At 36.9% G+C, this 15629-nt stretch overlaps 1 pseudogene; it reads left to right on the top strand.

Moving 5' to 3' along the window:
- The first annotated feature begins 6943 nt into the window (after positions 1-6943).
- LOC112320837 (thymosin beta-4-like) lies at positions 6944-7456 on the top strand (annotated as a pseudogene).
- The last annotated feature ends 8173 nt before the right edge of the window (positions 7457-15629 follow it).

The raw sequence follows: 15629 nt of genomic DNA, 5'->3' as shown, positions 1-15629 counted from the left end.
ATCTGGCTGGTGACCCAGGGTTTGCTGACCCTGCTTTAGTCAAACTCATATCACACTCTGATTTAATTAACCATTTTCCCACTCTGCTATGCACTCTCAGGAATTTTTCTCTCTGTCTGAATATTTTCTGGTTCTTTATTATTCAATGAATAAATGCACCCATTGAGGAAAAAAAGATATGGTGTGAAAGGTTAATGCAAGTGGGTGGTTGACTCCAGAGTGAGAACTATGTTTGTGTTATCATTCACGGCTCTGCCATGTCAGAGGAGTTTTCTTTATTTTTTTCCTTTTCTTTTAATTCTTGTTCAAGTACAATTGTCTCAATTTTATCCCCACCACACCGGCCATCCTTACTTCCCACACTTGATCCTACCCCCATTTCAAATTTGTCCATGTGTCCTTTATAGATGTTCCTAGAAATCCTTCCTTCTTTTCCCCCCATTATACCCCCCCCTCTGGTTACTGACAGTTTGTTCCTTATTTCAATGTTTCTGGTTATATTTTGCTTGCTTGTTTGTTTTGTTGATTAGATTCCACTTATAGGTGAGATCATATAGTATTTGTCTTTTACCGCTTGACTTATTTCACTTAGCATAATGCTCTCCAGTTACATACATGCTGTTTCAAAGGGTAGGACCTCCTTCTTTCTTTCTGCTACATAGTATTCTATCATGTAAATGTACCATACTTCTTTTGTCCACTCATTTACTGATGGGCATTTAGGTTGCTTCCAGCTTTTGGTTATCGTTTATTGTGCTGCTATGAACATTGGCGTGCATAGGTTCTTTTGGATTGGTGTTTCAAGATTCTGAGGGTATAATCCCAGCAGTGCAGTTGCTGGGTCAAAAGGCAGCTCCATTTTTAGTTTTCTGAGGAAATTCCATTCTGTTTTCCACAGTGGCTGCACCAGTCTCCATTCCCACCAACAGTGCACTAGGGTTCCCTTTTCACCACATCCTCTCCAACACTTGTTGTTTGTTGCTTTGTTTGTGAAGGTCATTCTCACCAGTGTGAAATGGTATCTCACTGTGGATTTAATTTGCATCTCTCTGATGGCTAGTGATGCTGAGTATATTTTCATATGTCTCTGGGCCTTCCGTATGTCCTCCTTGGAGAAGTATCTGTTCAAGTCCTTTGCCCTTTATTTTAATTGAGTTGTTTGTCTTCCTAGAGTGGTGTCTTATGAGTTCTTTATATATTGTGGAGATTAAACCCTTGTCCAAGGTATCATTTGCAAAATGTGTTTCCATATAGTTGGTTCTCTTTTCATTTTCATGCTGTTTTCTTTAGCCATGCAGAGGCTATTTTGATAAGATCCCATTTCTTTATTTTTTCTTTATGTCCCCTGTCCTTCAAAGACTATTCCAAAAAATTCAAGAAGATGGAAGACTCCCAAACCCTTTTTATGAACCCAGCATCATTCCAATCCCAAAATCAGATAAAGACACAACAAAGAAAGAAAACTACAGGCCAATATTGCTGATGAGAATAGTCACTAAAATCCTCAACAAAATATTGGGAAACTACATCCAGAAATACATTAAAAAGATCATACACCATGATCAAGTGGGATTCATCCAAAAGATGCAAGGATGGTACAATATTCACAAATCAATAAAGGTAATACATCACATAAACAAAAGGAAAGCAAAAATCACATTATCATATCAATAGATACAGAAAAAGCATTTGATAAAGTACAACACCCATTTATGATGAAAACACTCAGCAAAGTGGGAATAGAGTGAACATTCCTCAGCATAATAAAGGTCATATATGAGAGACCTACAGCCAACATCATACTCAATGGGCAAAAACTAAAAACTTTCCCAGTAAGATCAGGAACAAGACAAGGATTTTCACTTTCACCAGTTCTATTCAACATAGTATTGGAAGTCCTAGCCACTGTGATCTGATAAGAGAGAGAAATAAAAGGCATACACGTTGGAAAGGAAAAAACAAAACTGGCATTGTTTGCAGATGACATGATAGTGTGCATAAAAAATTCTACAGACTCCACCAAAAAACTGCTCAACCTAATAAGTGAATTTGGCAAAACAGCAGGATACAAAGTCAATACTCAGAAATCAAAGGCATTTTGTACAACAATGAAATATCAGAAACAGAAATCAGGAAAAAAATCTCATTTGATATAGCAACAAGAAAAATAAAGTACCTAGGAATAAACCTAACCAAGAAGGTGAAAGACTTGTACTCAGAAAACTACACAACACTGAAGAAAGAAATTAAGGAAGACACAAACAAATGGAAGCATGTACCATGCTCATGGATTGGAAGAATTAACATCATCAAAATGTCCATATATCCCAAAGCAATTTATAGACTCAGCACCATCCCTGTTAAAGTACAAATGATGTATTTCACAGATATAGAACAAACATTTCAAAAATTTACATGGAACCAATAACAACCCCAAATAGCTATGGGAATTTTGAGAAAGAATAAAGTAGGAGGGATCACAATACCTGATGTCAAACTATATTACAAGGCCACTGTAATCAAGACAGCCTGGTACTGGCATAAGAACAGACACATATATCAATGGAACAGATTAGAGAGCTCAGAAATAAACCCAAGTCTCAATGGTCAGTTAATATTCAACAAAGAGAGAAGAAGCATAAATTGGAGTAAAAATAGCCTCTTCTACAAATGGTGTTGGGAGGTCTGGACAGCTACATGCAAAAAAATGAAACTTAACCACCGACTTGTACAATTCACAAAAATAAATTGAAGGTGGATAAAAGATTTAAATATGAATTTTGATACCATAAAAGTCCTAGAGGAGAAGATAGGCATGAAAATCTCAGATATTCCACACAGAAATATTTACATCAGAAGAATTTTCAATGACTGCTTTGTATAGGGCTATTATTGAAGACATGCTCAGTGTCTGTGTTTATATGCAAGTTAAGTTTCATTAATAAAACAGCATTCTCCCAATGGAAAAGGCTGGGAAAACTGTGGTTAGTAGCAAAGAAACACTGAGGTCAGAACAAATTAGTCAAAATATTTAAATGATACAATGCATCGATCTGTCTCTTAAGTTCTTAGAATGTATCAATTTAATTTTTCCACCTAGAAAATTGCTCTTTTGCATTTATTTTTCAGTCTTTTCACAGAGAAAACATAGCAATTGTGAGAGGGAGAGAGAGAGAGAGAGAGAGAGATGAGAGGTTAGTCTTTTTACTGGCCTATGTGAATCTTTAATTGTTTTATTTTTCTAATAAAAAAGATAACAATAGTATGTATTTCTGATGCTTTCTCTCTGTTTATTAATGCTATTATATTTCTAGTTTCTGTCTCAAATAATTTGTTTGATAAAATAGTTGTTTCTTTCTTCCTCTTAATGAAATAATTGTTAAAGATATTTTGTCTTATTCTTCAATAAATATTAAAAATATGTGAGGTAGGGAATAAGTAACCTATGTAGCAATATCTTATTTTTGGGTGCATTTCTTTACTATGTACATTTGAGTAAGTAGAAAACAAAATAAGCATCTGTGTTTCAAATGCCAGGCACAGAACAGATAGCTGTTCTTCCAATTATATACCCAATGAGCAAGTTAAAAATTGGCAGGTCAAAATATCATTCTAAACGCTTTATGCCAACTTGGTTGCCTCTAAATCATAAACAGTCAAACTATTTTGAAAAGCCAGACAACAAACTATATCTTTCTCTCCATAATGCCTCTGTAATTGTGCAAATCTCAGAGATATGTGTACATCCCTGTCAGTGTGATGACTTGTCAAAGAGATTACAGTCTTCATTGTGCCTGATGTAGGCCTAAAATAAAGATGAGGTCACTACGAGGTTTAAATAGAGCCAAAATATTAGGAAAGGGCTCCAAACAAGACAACACCCTCTCCCTTGGTAGAACACCCTGGGAAGGCCAGGGCTCATAAACAGCCTCTCCTCTGAAAGTTTCATCCACCAAATGTCATTATCCAAATCACTTAGAGACATTGACAATATACAGACCCATTATTAATTGGATGTTCAATGTAATATGCTTGCATTTATTTGTTGACCAAAAAATGAAATTAAATTGTCTATCCAGATAATTTAGCCAACAAATACTATCTATAATTGAACTGTTATTTTACTTAGCTACAAAAGTAGTATTTGCCCACATTCCTACCACATCTTTTATGATGTCACTCCTTTTATTTATTTATTTATTTTTAAAGAGAGGGGAAGGGAGGGAGTGAGAGAGAGAGAGAAACATCAATGTAAGAGAGAAACATTGATCAGTTATCTCCTATAGGTGCCCTGACCAGGGACTAAACCTGCAACCCAGGCGTATGCCCTGACCAAGAATTGAACCAGCCACCTTTTATTTTGCGTAAGGATGTCCAACCAACTGAACCACACCAGTCAGGGGACAATGTCACTGTTAGTGCTGACACTCAAAAGCAGTCTATTTTTAACAAATGTATGTGTGTTTTATTTATGTGATATAACCATCCACAAATTGACATTTGAAAGAGTTTAATAAGTTCCATCTTTAACAACACTCCTCTCTTCAGAACTCTGAATGAAGCTGACAACGTTTAAAGCCATACGATAGCCTGGATGAGCGATTCTAGTAGTCTTGTAACATATCACAGTCTATGTTATATTAGAATTGCCTCAACTCATGCCTTAGTTCCTCTACTAAGTTAAGTTCTTTGAGGCTGAGGTCATGCCTGATTCATTTTCATAGAACTCATGTTGTCTCCTATGGAGGTTGGCACTTACTAGCCACTTAGAATATGCTAATTGATTTTTCACGTTAGTGCACTGCTGAGTCCAAACTGTTCAATAAACCAGTTATCAAATGCCATTTGGATCTGCCTAAGAACAATTTTAAACTTCGGGTTATAAATAAACAAATTTATAATGGTATTACAGGAGTGAAAAGTTTCTTAAATGCCGTTAAGAATAGTTCATTTTTGGTAATTAACATTCTGGATTTCCCAAATCATTTGATTGTTGGCAATAAGGAATTTGACTCCCACACTTCTTGATTTCAAGGGTGAGCCACCATAGCCTTGACTGGAAGCAACTTCAGAAAAAACAAAAGCCTGTTTATACTCCTTTCAATGAGCAGGACTTCCTTACCATGAAGGCTGGCTGTGAAGTCTGTGTCCTTGGCCTTGTCCTGTATAGATGAGCTTGTAGTGACTTCTAGGAATCAGAGAGTGTTGAACATATATTAAAGCAAATTTCTCAACAGCATTGTCCCAGTCAGATATCAGTCAGAGATTAGAACCTACCCTTCTCCAGCATAGTTGTGGCTATTCCCATGTGCACACAAAGGTGAGGGGCTTGGTGAAGAGATGTGCACAAGGCCATGGTGAAAACATGGAATATAAAGAAATCCAATCTGTAAAACCTATCATTCTCATCTCAGAACTCAGAAAAAAGCAGATGATCTTTAAGGCCATAAGATACCAAGGATATAAAATTCTGATAAGTTGTGGTATATCACAATGTATTTTATATTACAATTGTTGTACCCTGCTTCATTTCCTCCATTTGTCTAAATTTGTTGAAATTCATTGAGCCTCATGCCATGTCTTTTAAGAGTCCAAATCTTTGTTTTGTGTGCTGCTGTAATTTAGATAAGTTTTACTGTCCTGCAAATCTCCTTTCCTGTATGGTCGCAGGTCATGTGAAAATTAGAAGTCTGAGGTTGTAGCCATTTTTCTCTGCAAGTCAATGAAGGGCACCAGGGACTATTGAAGTTCACCCTGTTGACTCTGATCTTATCTTGGGACATTGAGAAGCAGCTAGGTCAAATTCCTCCAGATTCCAATGGATTGTTTCATTCAATGATGTCCTGGGACAGGTTGGCATGTAGTAGAGACGAAATGAGTCTTCTCCTTCTGCAGGCACCCTTGTCACTGATGTTGGATGTGGTAAGTGAAAAAGACATAGCTTCATTTTACTGTCATGGATACCACTCTGTCCATAAGCTCTCCTGCTTCAATTAGGCTTTTCCTCATGACTGCTAGCTTACCTTTCCACAGCAACTTCAGGCCTTTCACCAGGTACAACATCAAAAGTCTTCCACAGCACTTTTTAATCAATTCAGAATTCTAAACCCTCTAATAAATACCAATTTCATACCATTCATAGTGGTTCTACTTCCTTGACCGAACCCAAATTGATGCAAGAACAATTTCTAACACTCAAATATGTTTTCTGTGTAAAATATATGCTAGTTTTGTACTGATACAATCATGGGTATTTGAAAAATGTCTACTATTTCATTTGGAACAAATCTAATAATTAATAACCTAATAATTAATAGCCTAATTCATATAGCAAACAGAATTTCAGATGACATGAAAGTTTGAATTGAGAAATTGTTGATGTTCATGTCATTATTATTTTCAAGCTAATTTTGCTTAGATACATCCTTAAGCAATGTTTTCAGAAATATTCTAGGGAAATATAGTTTCTGATATTAAGGCTGCCTTAAAATATTTTTGACTTCAGGATTGCAATAATTTAGGTGAAGCCCTCATGAAGGGATTAGTGTTCTTTATAAAAGGAGAACTTGACTTCTTGTTCTTCTCTCTGCCACAAGAGAGTACAACAAGAAGACAATCATCTCAAAATCAAGAAGCATGCCTCACCAGACACTGACTCTCCTGGATCCTTGAACTTAGATTTCTAAGCTTCTAGGTCTGTGAGATACAAATGTATGCTGTTCAAATCACCCTGTTACAACAGTATGGAATCCTGTTGTAACAGCCAAAATTGACTAAGACATCACATATGTTTGAGAGTGAAAGAAAAAGAATCTACCTAGATGATATACCATATTTTTCAGACCATAAGACACACCTAGGTTTTAGAGGAGGAAAATAGGGGAAAAATTTTTTGGAGCAAAACATGTGATAAAATATTTAATAACATAAATAGATTCGGCGGTCACCGAGCAGATTGGACTCCTCTCTCATTCGTGCGCCTCCCTCGGCTTCCTCAGCAACCATGTCTGATAAACCCGATATGGCCGAGATTGAGAAATTCGATAAGTCAAAATTGAAGAAATGCAAGAGAAAAATCCACTGCCTTCCAAAGAAACGATTGAACAGGAGAAGCAAGCAGGCGAATCGTAATGAGGCCCACACTGCCAATATGCACTGTACATTCCACAAGCATTGCCTTCTTATTTTACTTCTTTTAGCTGTTTAACTTTGTAAGCTACAAAGAGGTTGGATCAGTTTAAATGACTGTGCTGCCCCCTTTTTACGTCAGAACTACTGACAATGAAGGCCGCACCTGCCTCTCCTATCTGCCTCTCTAGCTGGCAGTGAAGGAAAAGAACTTGCATGTTGATAAAGGAAGAAGCTGGGTGGGAGGACAGTGAAATCTGGAGTAAAACCAAGTTGGTCCAAGGTGTCCTGCAGGCTGTAAAATGCAGTTTAATCAGAGTGCCATTTTTTTGTTGTTAAAATGATTTCAATTATTGGAATGCACGATTTTTTTAATATGCAAATAAAAAGTTTTAAAACCTGAAAAAAAACACATAAATAACATAATATTTCACCAATGTGAATGTAAGCTACATTTGGACTATAAGATGCACCCCCAATTTCCCTCCCAAATTTGTGGGGGGAGGGTGCATCTTAAAATCTGAAAAATACAGTATGTATCTAAATAAAGCTTATTGACAGACACATTTCTCTTTACAGCAACAGGCTAATGGAAAGCTGGCCACCACTAACCATGAAGTGTCCAAAATACCACTGCAATAGGATAAAGCTTTACTTTGATAGTAGCAATATTACCATAAACAGTCCTAGTTTCACCAGATATTTTTAACATTATTTTGAAGAAAAGCCTTGCTTTATTGCTTTGTATTCATTAAAATATGATTTCAACAATAGCTTCCAATTTGACTTCAGCAAAAGGAAGCAAGAAGATAAGTGCATTCCAACCAGGCAGAAAAAGGAAGCAAGTAGACAACTCCTCCCACTTATACACCCAGCAATTGTGCCAATTCTGTTTACTTCTCATTGACTACATGTAGTCATATGGTCACAACTTGCTTAAAGAGGGTAATTTAGTTATTATTCTGGACATTTTTGGGGTCAGCTAAATTTCAGGGATGTCATTGCAAATGAAAAAGAAATGGCTATTAGAAAGTAACTCTTAGTTTCTACCCCATTAGAGAATAATAATTATGAACCAGCAAAACTTCAGAAAATGAAAATTAACATTTAAAAATATCCAGCATAAATGTAATGCACACATGTGCACCATCATTCTACACAATTACATATATACTATTTTATTGGATCTTTACATCAACCCAGCTTCAAAGATATTATCATTCCTTAATCTATTATTTGTTACCTAGATTTAGCTGTGAGACAGTCTGATTCCTAATCTTTTGTTTGTTGTGACACAGGGAATTTCCATTCTAATAGTTCCAGCAGTTAAATGTTTGTCATACTGGAAAAAAAATGTAAAATATTTGTTAATTATCAGTACTTAAATTGATTCTATATTGTAGTTAAACCAAATATATACCATAACATAAAAATTATGAATTGTTGTGAAATTGATGTATGTATTTCAATGTCTTCATTTCTAAAGGCTTTTATTAATTGAATTGCAAAATATTTGAAACGTTTTCAAGCTATCCACAATGTCAAAGAATAAAGATTTTTAGATAGTAACTCACTTAGCACATACCTTGGAATCTTTTTGAAAATATATTAAAAATTATATTTTTCTTTCAAAATAACCCTGAGTTAGGCCCTGGATGAGTAGCTCAGTTGGTTAGTGTGGTGTCCTGATATGCCAAGGTTATGGGTTCAATCTCTGCTAAGGGCACATATAAGAATTAAACAATGAAGGCAAAATAAGTGGAATAACAAATTGATGTTTCTCTCTCTCTCTCCTTCTGTCTCCCCCTTTCACCTTTTTCTCCCTCCCTGACTTTCTCTCTCTAAATCAATAAATCAAAAAGAACCATGAGTTATACACAATGAAAAATTATGGTAATATTTTTTCAGTTTTTGCTATTCACATTACTTTGTCATAATGACATCTCTTATCACATGATTTTAGCATTACTAAAATTAAACTGGAAAAAGCATTAAAACTTTTGATATTTATGTAAGAGATTAGAGGTTTAAAATAATTGAGCATTTGTAGTCCAGAAAACTGCTATATCTGAGTGTTCAAGGAGAATATTTATGAAAGATTACATTTATATACATGGAGCATATGAAAGCTGTATGTGAGGGATGGTAAAAGTTATATAGAAATTGCACACATATTCGGTCATTGTTAATGGTATTATCTTTGCAGCATTTTTTAAAACTAAAAATGTAATGCATGTAATGAAACATACTTTTTGACTGTTGTTGAAACAGGTCATTTCTCAAGGTCTTGCATTATTAAAATTGAAATAATTTAAAGCTTTGAGTTTCATATAAAATAGCTGAAATTACTCTTTTTTCAGTTAACTTTCTCACTGACATTTAGAAGTCTCCATATATGTTTAAATAAAGGTACAGTTCAAGTTCTCCTTTAGTACGTAAAAGGAACAATGTAGGTGATCAGCAGTGACAATATAGGGTAAATTTCAGAAGTCTAAATTTTCTTACAAATTTATGTGAATGAGTTGAAAACTGAAAATTAAAAAAAAAAGCATTTAATCATGTAGAGATTACTACTCCTGTCTCAATTCTGAGACAGAGTTATTATAGCTAATCATTCACTAATCATCACCAGTTGTGGTATCTTCAAACCTAAAAGAAATTTTATATTCAATGACCTTACTGAAATTAAAGAAAGCCACTTATATGTAATGTGAATTATTATGTTAACAAATAATTTACATAGTGCTACATTTATTATAATATTGTTTTGTTTGTTTACCTTGGAAATGCTTGGTATTATTATCAATCATAAATACTATGCTGGAAGAATTTCTGTCCTTGTATTATACCATAAGTGTTGGCAGTTATACTTTTTTCAAAAAGCCACTTTTCTCTCATGTTTTAAGAATATAACATTTTAAAGTAGATGTAATAAGTCTGAAAATAAACAATTTTCACATTATGACTTGCACGTGCAAGTCTGAAGGAAAGCTCCCAAGTTAATAAAATACCTTCCCTCTAAGCATTCAAAACAGGAGTGCTCTCATTTACTGTTTTACCTCATGTGGAAGATGCTGGATTAATATTATGATGACATTTCTTTTAAGGTGAAAAATTTTTGACAAGGAGTCTACACAGGGTGTGTTCTTCTCCAGACCATAAACCAGAATCAGAATTAAGATAAATCTCACTGACTCCAGCATTTTTTTTAAGTCCAGTTACTCGTGACACTTTACTGCCAATATGCAATCTTGATTATTGACTCATAATATCTGGTGCAATTATTTTTAGTCATATTTATCTTCCAAAATAAAATAAAATAATTAATTATTAATTATTAAGATTATTTAAATCATGTTTTTTTCAACAGCAACCAGAGGGGAGCAGGGAGGGAGACAAGAGAAAGAAGAGGGAGGGTCATCAAGGAACGTGTATAAAGGACCCATGGACAAAAAGCCAAACAGGGGTAGGATTGAGGGTGGAAGGTGGGGGTCAGTGGGGTGGAGGAGAGTGGTGGGGAAAAAATGGAGACAACTACACTTGAACAACAATAAAAATAAAAATAAAATAAAATTCCTCACTCAACTGATCAGGCGCAGGGAGAAAGTAAAATGGAGTAAGACAAGGAGAGTATCCTGTGGGATTGAAAGCACAAATAGTGAACAAATTGGAGTTCTGTTGGAGGACAGCAATAACCATCGTATTTCATGCAAATTGCTACAATTTATAATGGTGGAATGGAAATAGGACCATTATAAGGGGGAAAATGTGAGCTGACTTAGGAAAGAAAAGCACTTATGTGAGGTTAGATGGAGGAGGAATAGTAATAGTAAGGAATAGGAACATGATGTGGTGTGAGAGAAAAGAAAGTTTACAACAGTTAGAAAAGTCACAAGATGGCAAAATGGAATAAGACCAGGGAAGGGTGCTGTGTGACATTTGGAATAACAATAATATGAAAATAATCTGAATAAAAAGAATAAAAAATAAAAGATCAAGCATTGTGAGTTAGTTGGAATATGAGTGAAATGAAAGAAGAAATATTAAAAATGCTATATGAAAGGAAGCACAAAATAAAAGAAAAATATGGAAGTTCTGATGAAAAGCAAGGTGAAATTCATTTCACCTGTTTGTGTTCACTTTCTGACTTCTTTCTGGATCCTTCTCTGGCTTTTTATCAGCTCAAGGTCCCCAGGTGGGTCATCCAACTTCCAGCAACACGGCCTGTATCTCAATCCCCTGACTCTAAAGGGAGATGCTGTCATGATTTAGAGGGAGAGGTCTCTGTGTCTCCCCTGGGAGGCACTGTTCAGTCTTCAGGGAAAATTTTGGGTGTGTTCACCCACCCCTGCACCTCCTGTCTTATTCTGTCCCATTTTATTTCCAATAATGTATAGTTTCTGCTTGAATATCTGTTTCATGGGGGTAGGGAGCAATCTGTGTAAGAGGGTCAGTTCTCTCTTGCTAGTTGTAGTGGGCATCTCTGTGTGTGAGCCTAGTCTGGACAGCACCCTGAATCCCCCTTTTTGTACCCTTTCTTAACTTCCTGTTTTGATGGCCTCAGTAAAACAAGGCCCTAGGACTCAGTGTACTTTGTATCCCTGTGGGGAGTTCAAAATGGGCCCTTTTAGGTGTTAGTCTTACTCTTGCAAATGGCCCTCTCTGCAGGTTGTTAAGCCTGCCCGGGTGGTTTGACAGATCTTCCCTGCTCATACCTGAGTTAGGTGGCTGGGCTCTATCTTCCTTTCCTACAGGTTCTGCCAATTAGGAGGCACAGTCTGGTTTCATTTAATCTCAGGTCCACAGTTCCCAGCCCACATGCTGTGGCTTGCACTCTCCACTCTGTGACATTGGGCAGGGCTGGCAGCAAGAAACCAAATCACTTTGCACCCCTTTAATCAAGTTGCCCTGGTGTACTGGTCGGGTGCTGATCATGCCCACTAACCTCCCTCCTTGTTGGCCAGGCAGTTGCATGTGCACAGGGTCCTGCCCAGCATGCCTCAGCTCCGCTTTTGAAAAAAGTGTCCCAGAGCGCTAGTGGGGCAGCCCTGAGCCACTACCTGGCTTTCCACGCACTCCAACTCTCTGGCAAGTCAAGAGTCCATCTCAGTCCAGCCAATCTGGCCCTCCTCTTTCCCCAGCTTCATGTGCAGCCAGAATCTTACTTTCTGGGGCCATCCCAGCCACAGACCACACTGCCCCAGCTAGGGTGTGCTGCCAGCTCTGTGCATCTTTAAATCCTATTTCTCCCTGCATAGGTCTGTGGATTCCCCACCCTAGGAGGGGAGGGAGCCACTGGGCTGCTATCCCTAACCCGGGGCTCTTCTCTGACGTTCCGGCAAAAGCTATAGTTTCTGGTGCCATGCCTGGGACCTTTCCCCATCCACCTATAAAACCTCCTTACCACCCATTTTGAAGTGTTCTCTGCACACTGGCTTGCAAACTTCATATCAGCTAAGAGTCTGTTGACCGTTCACGTTGTTTTTCAGAAGATCAGCTAAGTGTCCCAGTTGAGTGCACGAGCAAGTGGGCTCAGCTCCCACCTACTTCGCCTCCATCTTCTCTGTCATGACTTATTTTATAACTGGAAGTTTTACTTCTTAATCCTTTCCCCTTTTCCACTCAGCCCTCCAACCACCTCCCTTCTGTCAACCATCAGTTTGTTCTCTGTAAATATGAGTTTGATCTGTTTAATTTTGTTTTTTCATTTGTTTTGCATTTTAGATCCATTTATAAGTGACATTATATGATATTTGTCTTTCTCTGTCTGACTAATTTCACTGAATGTAATACCCTCTAGGTCACAGGTTGCAAACACAAAACACTAATTCCCACAGGCCAAATCCAGCCCTCCACCTTGTTTTATCCAGCCTGGCACCTTGTTTCTACCCCACAGCAGCTCTAAGCTCTCACTTAACTATTAAGTGGTAGTTATATTTATACAGGCCTAAAATTATATTTGGCCCTTTGAAGGCAACCGTAAGGCTGATGTGGCCCCCAGAAAATGAGTTTGACACCCCTGCTCTAGGTCCATCTACATTGTTGCAAAAGGCAAGATTTCATTCTTCTCTTTATGGCTGAGTAATATCCCACTGTATAGCTGTACCACATCTTCTTTGTCCATTCCTGTATTGATAAACATCTAAGTTGTTTTCATATTTTGACTATTACAAATAATGCTGTCATGAACATAAGAGTGGACACATCTTTTTGAATTAGTGTTTTTATTTTTTTCAGAGAAATATCCATAAATGGACTTGTTGGTTTATAAGGCAGTACTATTTTTAATTTTTTGAGGAAACTTCATACTATTTTTCCCTATAAGCTATATTAGTTTACAATCCCACCAACAGTGCACAAGGATGAGTCTTCTCTGTGCAAGGCAGATTTCTGTTCAGGAAATTTCCTTTGGAGGTCTCAGAAGTGCTCCCTCTCAGGCTCATCAAAGAGGGCTAGGGCTGATAATCATTTTCACTAGCCTGATGGTCCTGGCTGTCTCATGCAGTTTCCTTATATCTTGCCTACTTTATATTTAGTTCTTGTTTTAAACTCTCCTCCAATTATCCTAATTTTAACTTGTTGTCTATTTTCAGCTGGTTTCCTGACCAATAAACATAGTAATTACAAATCTTTGAAACTTAATATATTTTAATTATCTATAAAGATAGCTACAGAAATAAAGACATCAAAAAGATAAACACCTAGCCTTATTTTCGGAAGAGTCTTATAAAATGGTTTAGTAACAAAATGATGCAATCCCTATTAAAGTACCCATGACATATTTCACGGATATAAAACAAACATTTCAGAAATTTATATGAAACCATAAACGACCTCGAATAGCTGCAGCAATTTTGAGAAAGAAGAACAAAGCAGGAGGGATCACAACACCTGATATCAAACTGTATTACAAGGCCACTGTTATCAAAACAGCCTGGTACTGGCATCAAAACAGGCACATAGACCAATGGAACAGAACAGAGAGCCCAGAAATAAACCCCCGTCTTTACAGTCAATTAATATTTGACAAAGGAGGCAGGATCATAAAAAGAAGCAAAAATAGCTTCTTCACCAAATGGTGTTGGGAGATCTGAACAGCTACATGCAAAAAAGTGAAACTTGATCACCAACTTACACCATACACAAAAATAAATTCAAGGTGGATAAAAGACTTAAATATAAGTCGTAACACCATAAAAGTCCTAGAGGAAAACATTGGCAAGAAGATCTCAGACATTCCATGCAGCAACATCCTCACAGACATGTCCCCTAAAGCAAGGGACATAAAGGAAAGAATAAACAAATGGGACCTCATCAAAATAAAAAGCTTCTGTATGGCTAAAGAAAACAGCATTAAAATGAAAAGAGAACCAAAAGTATGGGAAAACATATTTGCCAATGATACCTCAGACAAGGGCCTGGTCTCCAAAATATATAAAGAACTCACACAACTCCACTCCAGGAAGACAAACAACCCAATTAAAAAGTGGGCAAAGGACTTGAACATACACTTCTCCAAGGAGGACAAAGAGAGGGCCCAGAGACATAGTAAAAGATGCTCAGTATCACTAGCCATCAGAGAGATGCAAATTAAAACCACAATGAGGTACCATCTCACACCAGTCAGAGTGGCCAACATAAACAAATCCACAAACAAATGTTGGAGAGGATGCGGAGAAAACGGAACCCTAGTGCACTGTTGGTGGGAATGCAGACTGGTGAGGCCACTGTGGAAAACAGTATGGAATTTCCTCAGAAAACTAAAAATGGAACCGCCCTTTGACCCAGCAACTCCACTGCTGGGATTATACCCTTAGAATCTTGAAACACCAATCCAAAAGAACCTATGCAGCCCAATGTTCATAGCAGCACAATTTACAATAGCCAAGTACTGGAAGCAACCTAAGTGCCCATCAGCAAATGAGTGGATCCAAAAACCATGGTACATTTACACAATGGAATTGTTCTCAGCAGAGAGAATGAAGGATCTTATACCCTTTGCAACAGCCTGGATGGAACTGGAGAGCATTATGCTAAGTGAAATAAGCCAGGTGGTGAGGGACAAATACCATATGATCTCACCTTTAACTGGAACATAATAAATAGAAGAAAAAAGCAAACAAAATATAACCAGAGACATTGAAGTTAAGAACAATCTAACAATAGCCAGAGGGGTGTCGGGAGGGGATGGTAGGGAGAGGGGTTCTCAGAAACTACTATAAAGGACACATGGACAAAATCAAGGGGCAGGAAGGAGGTGGGTTTGGCTGGGGTGGGTTGGAGGGGTGGGGAGAAAATGCAGACAACTCTAATTGAACAATAATAAAAAAAAAAACACATTCTATACCTCACCATGACTATATATTCTCTCTCTAAATGAAAAGGTACTTAATTAAAATTTATACTTATAACCTCAATGTAATTATATCATCCAAAACTATATTTAGTGATTTAATAATATATGCTATATCCTGCCAGTATATTAAAAACAATATTGTTTA

This window comes from Desmodus rotundus, chromosome 8, assembly GCF_022682495.2.
Source record: "Desmodus rotundus isolate HL8 chromosome 8, HLdesRot8A.1, whole genome shotgun sequence".
NCBI classification, from domain to species: Eukaryota; Metazoa; Chordata; class Mammalia; order Chiroptera; family Phyllostomidae; genus Desmodus; species Desmodus rotundus.
The sequence above is the reverse complement of the archived record's forward strand: the minus strand, read 5'-3'. Positions and strand labels throughout refer to the sequence as shown.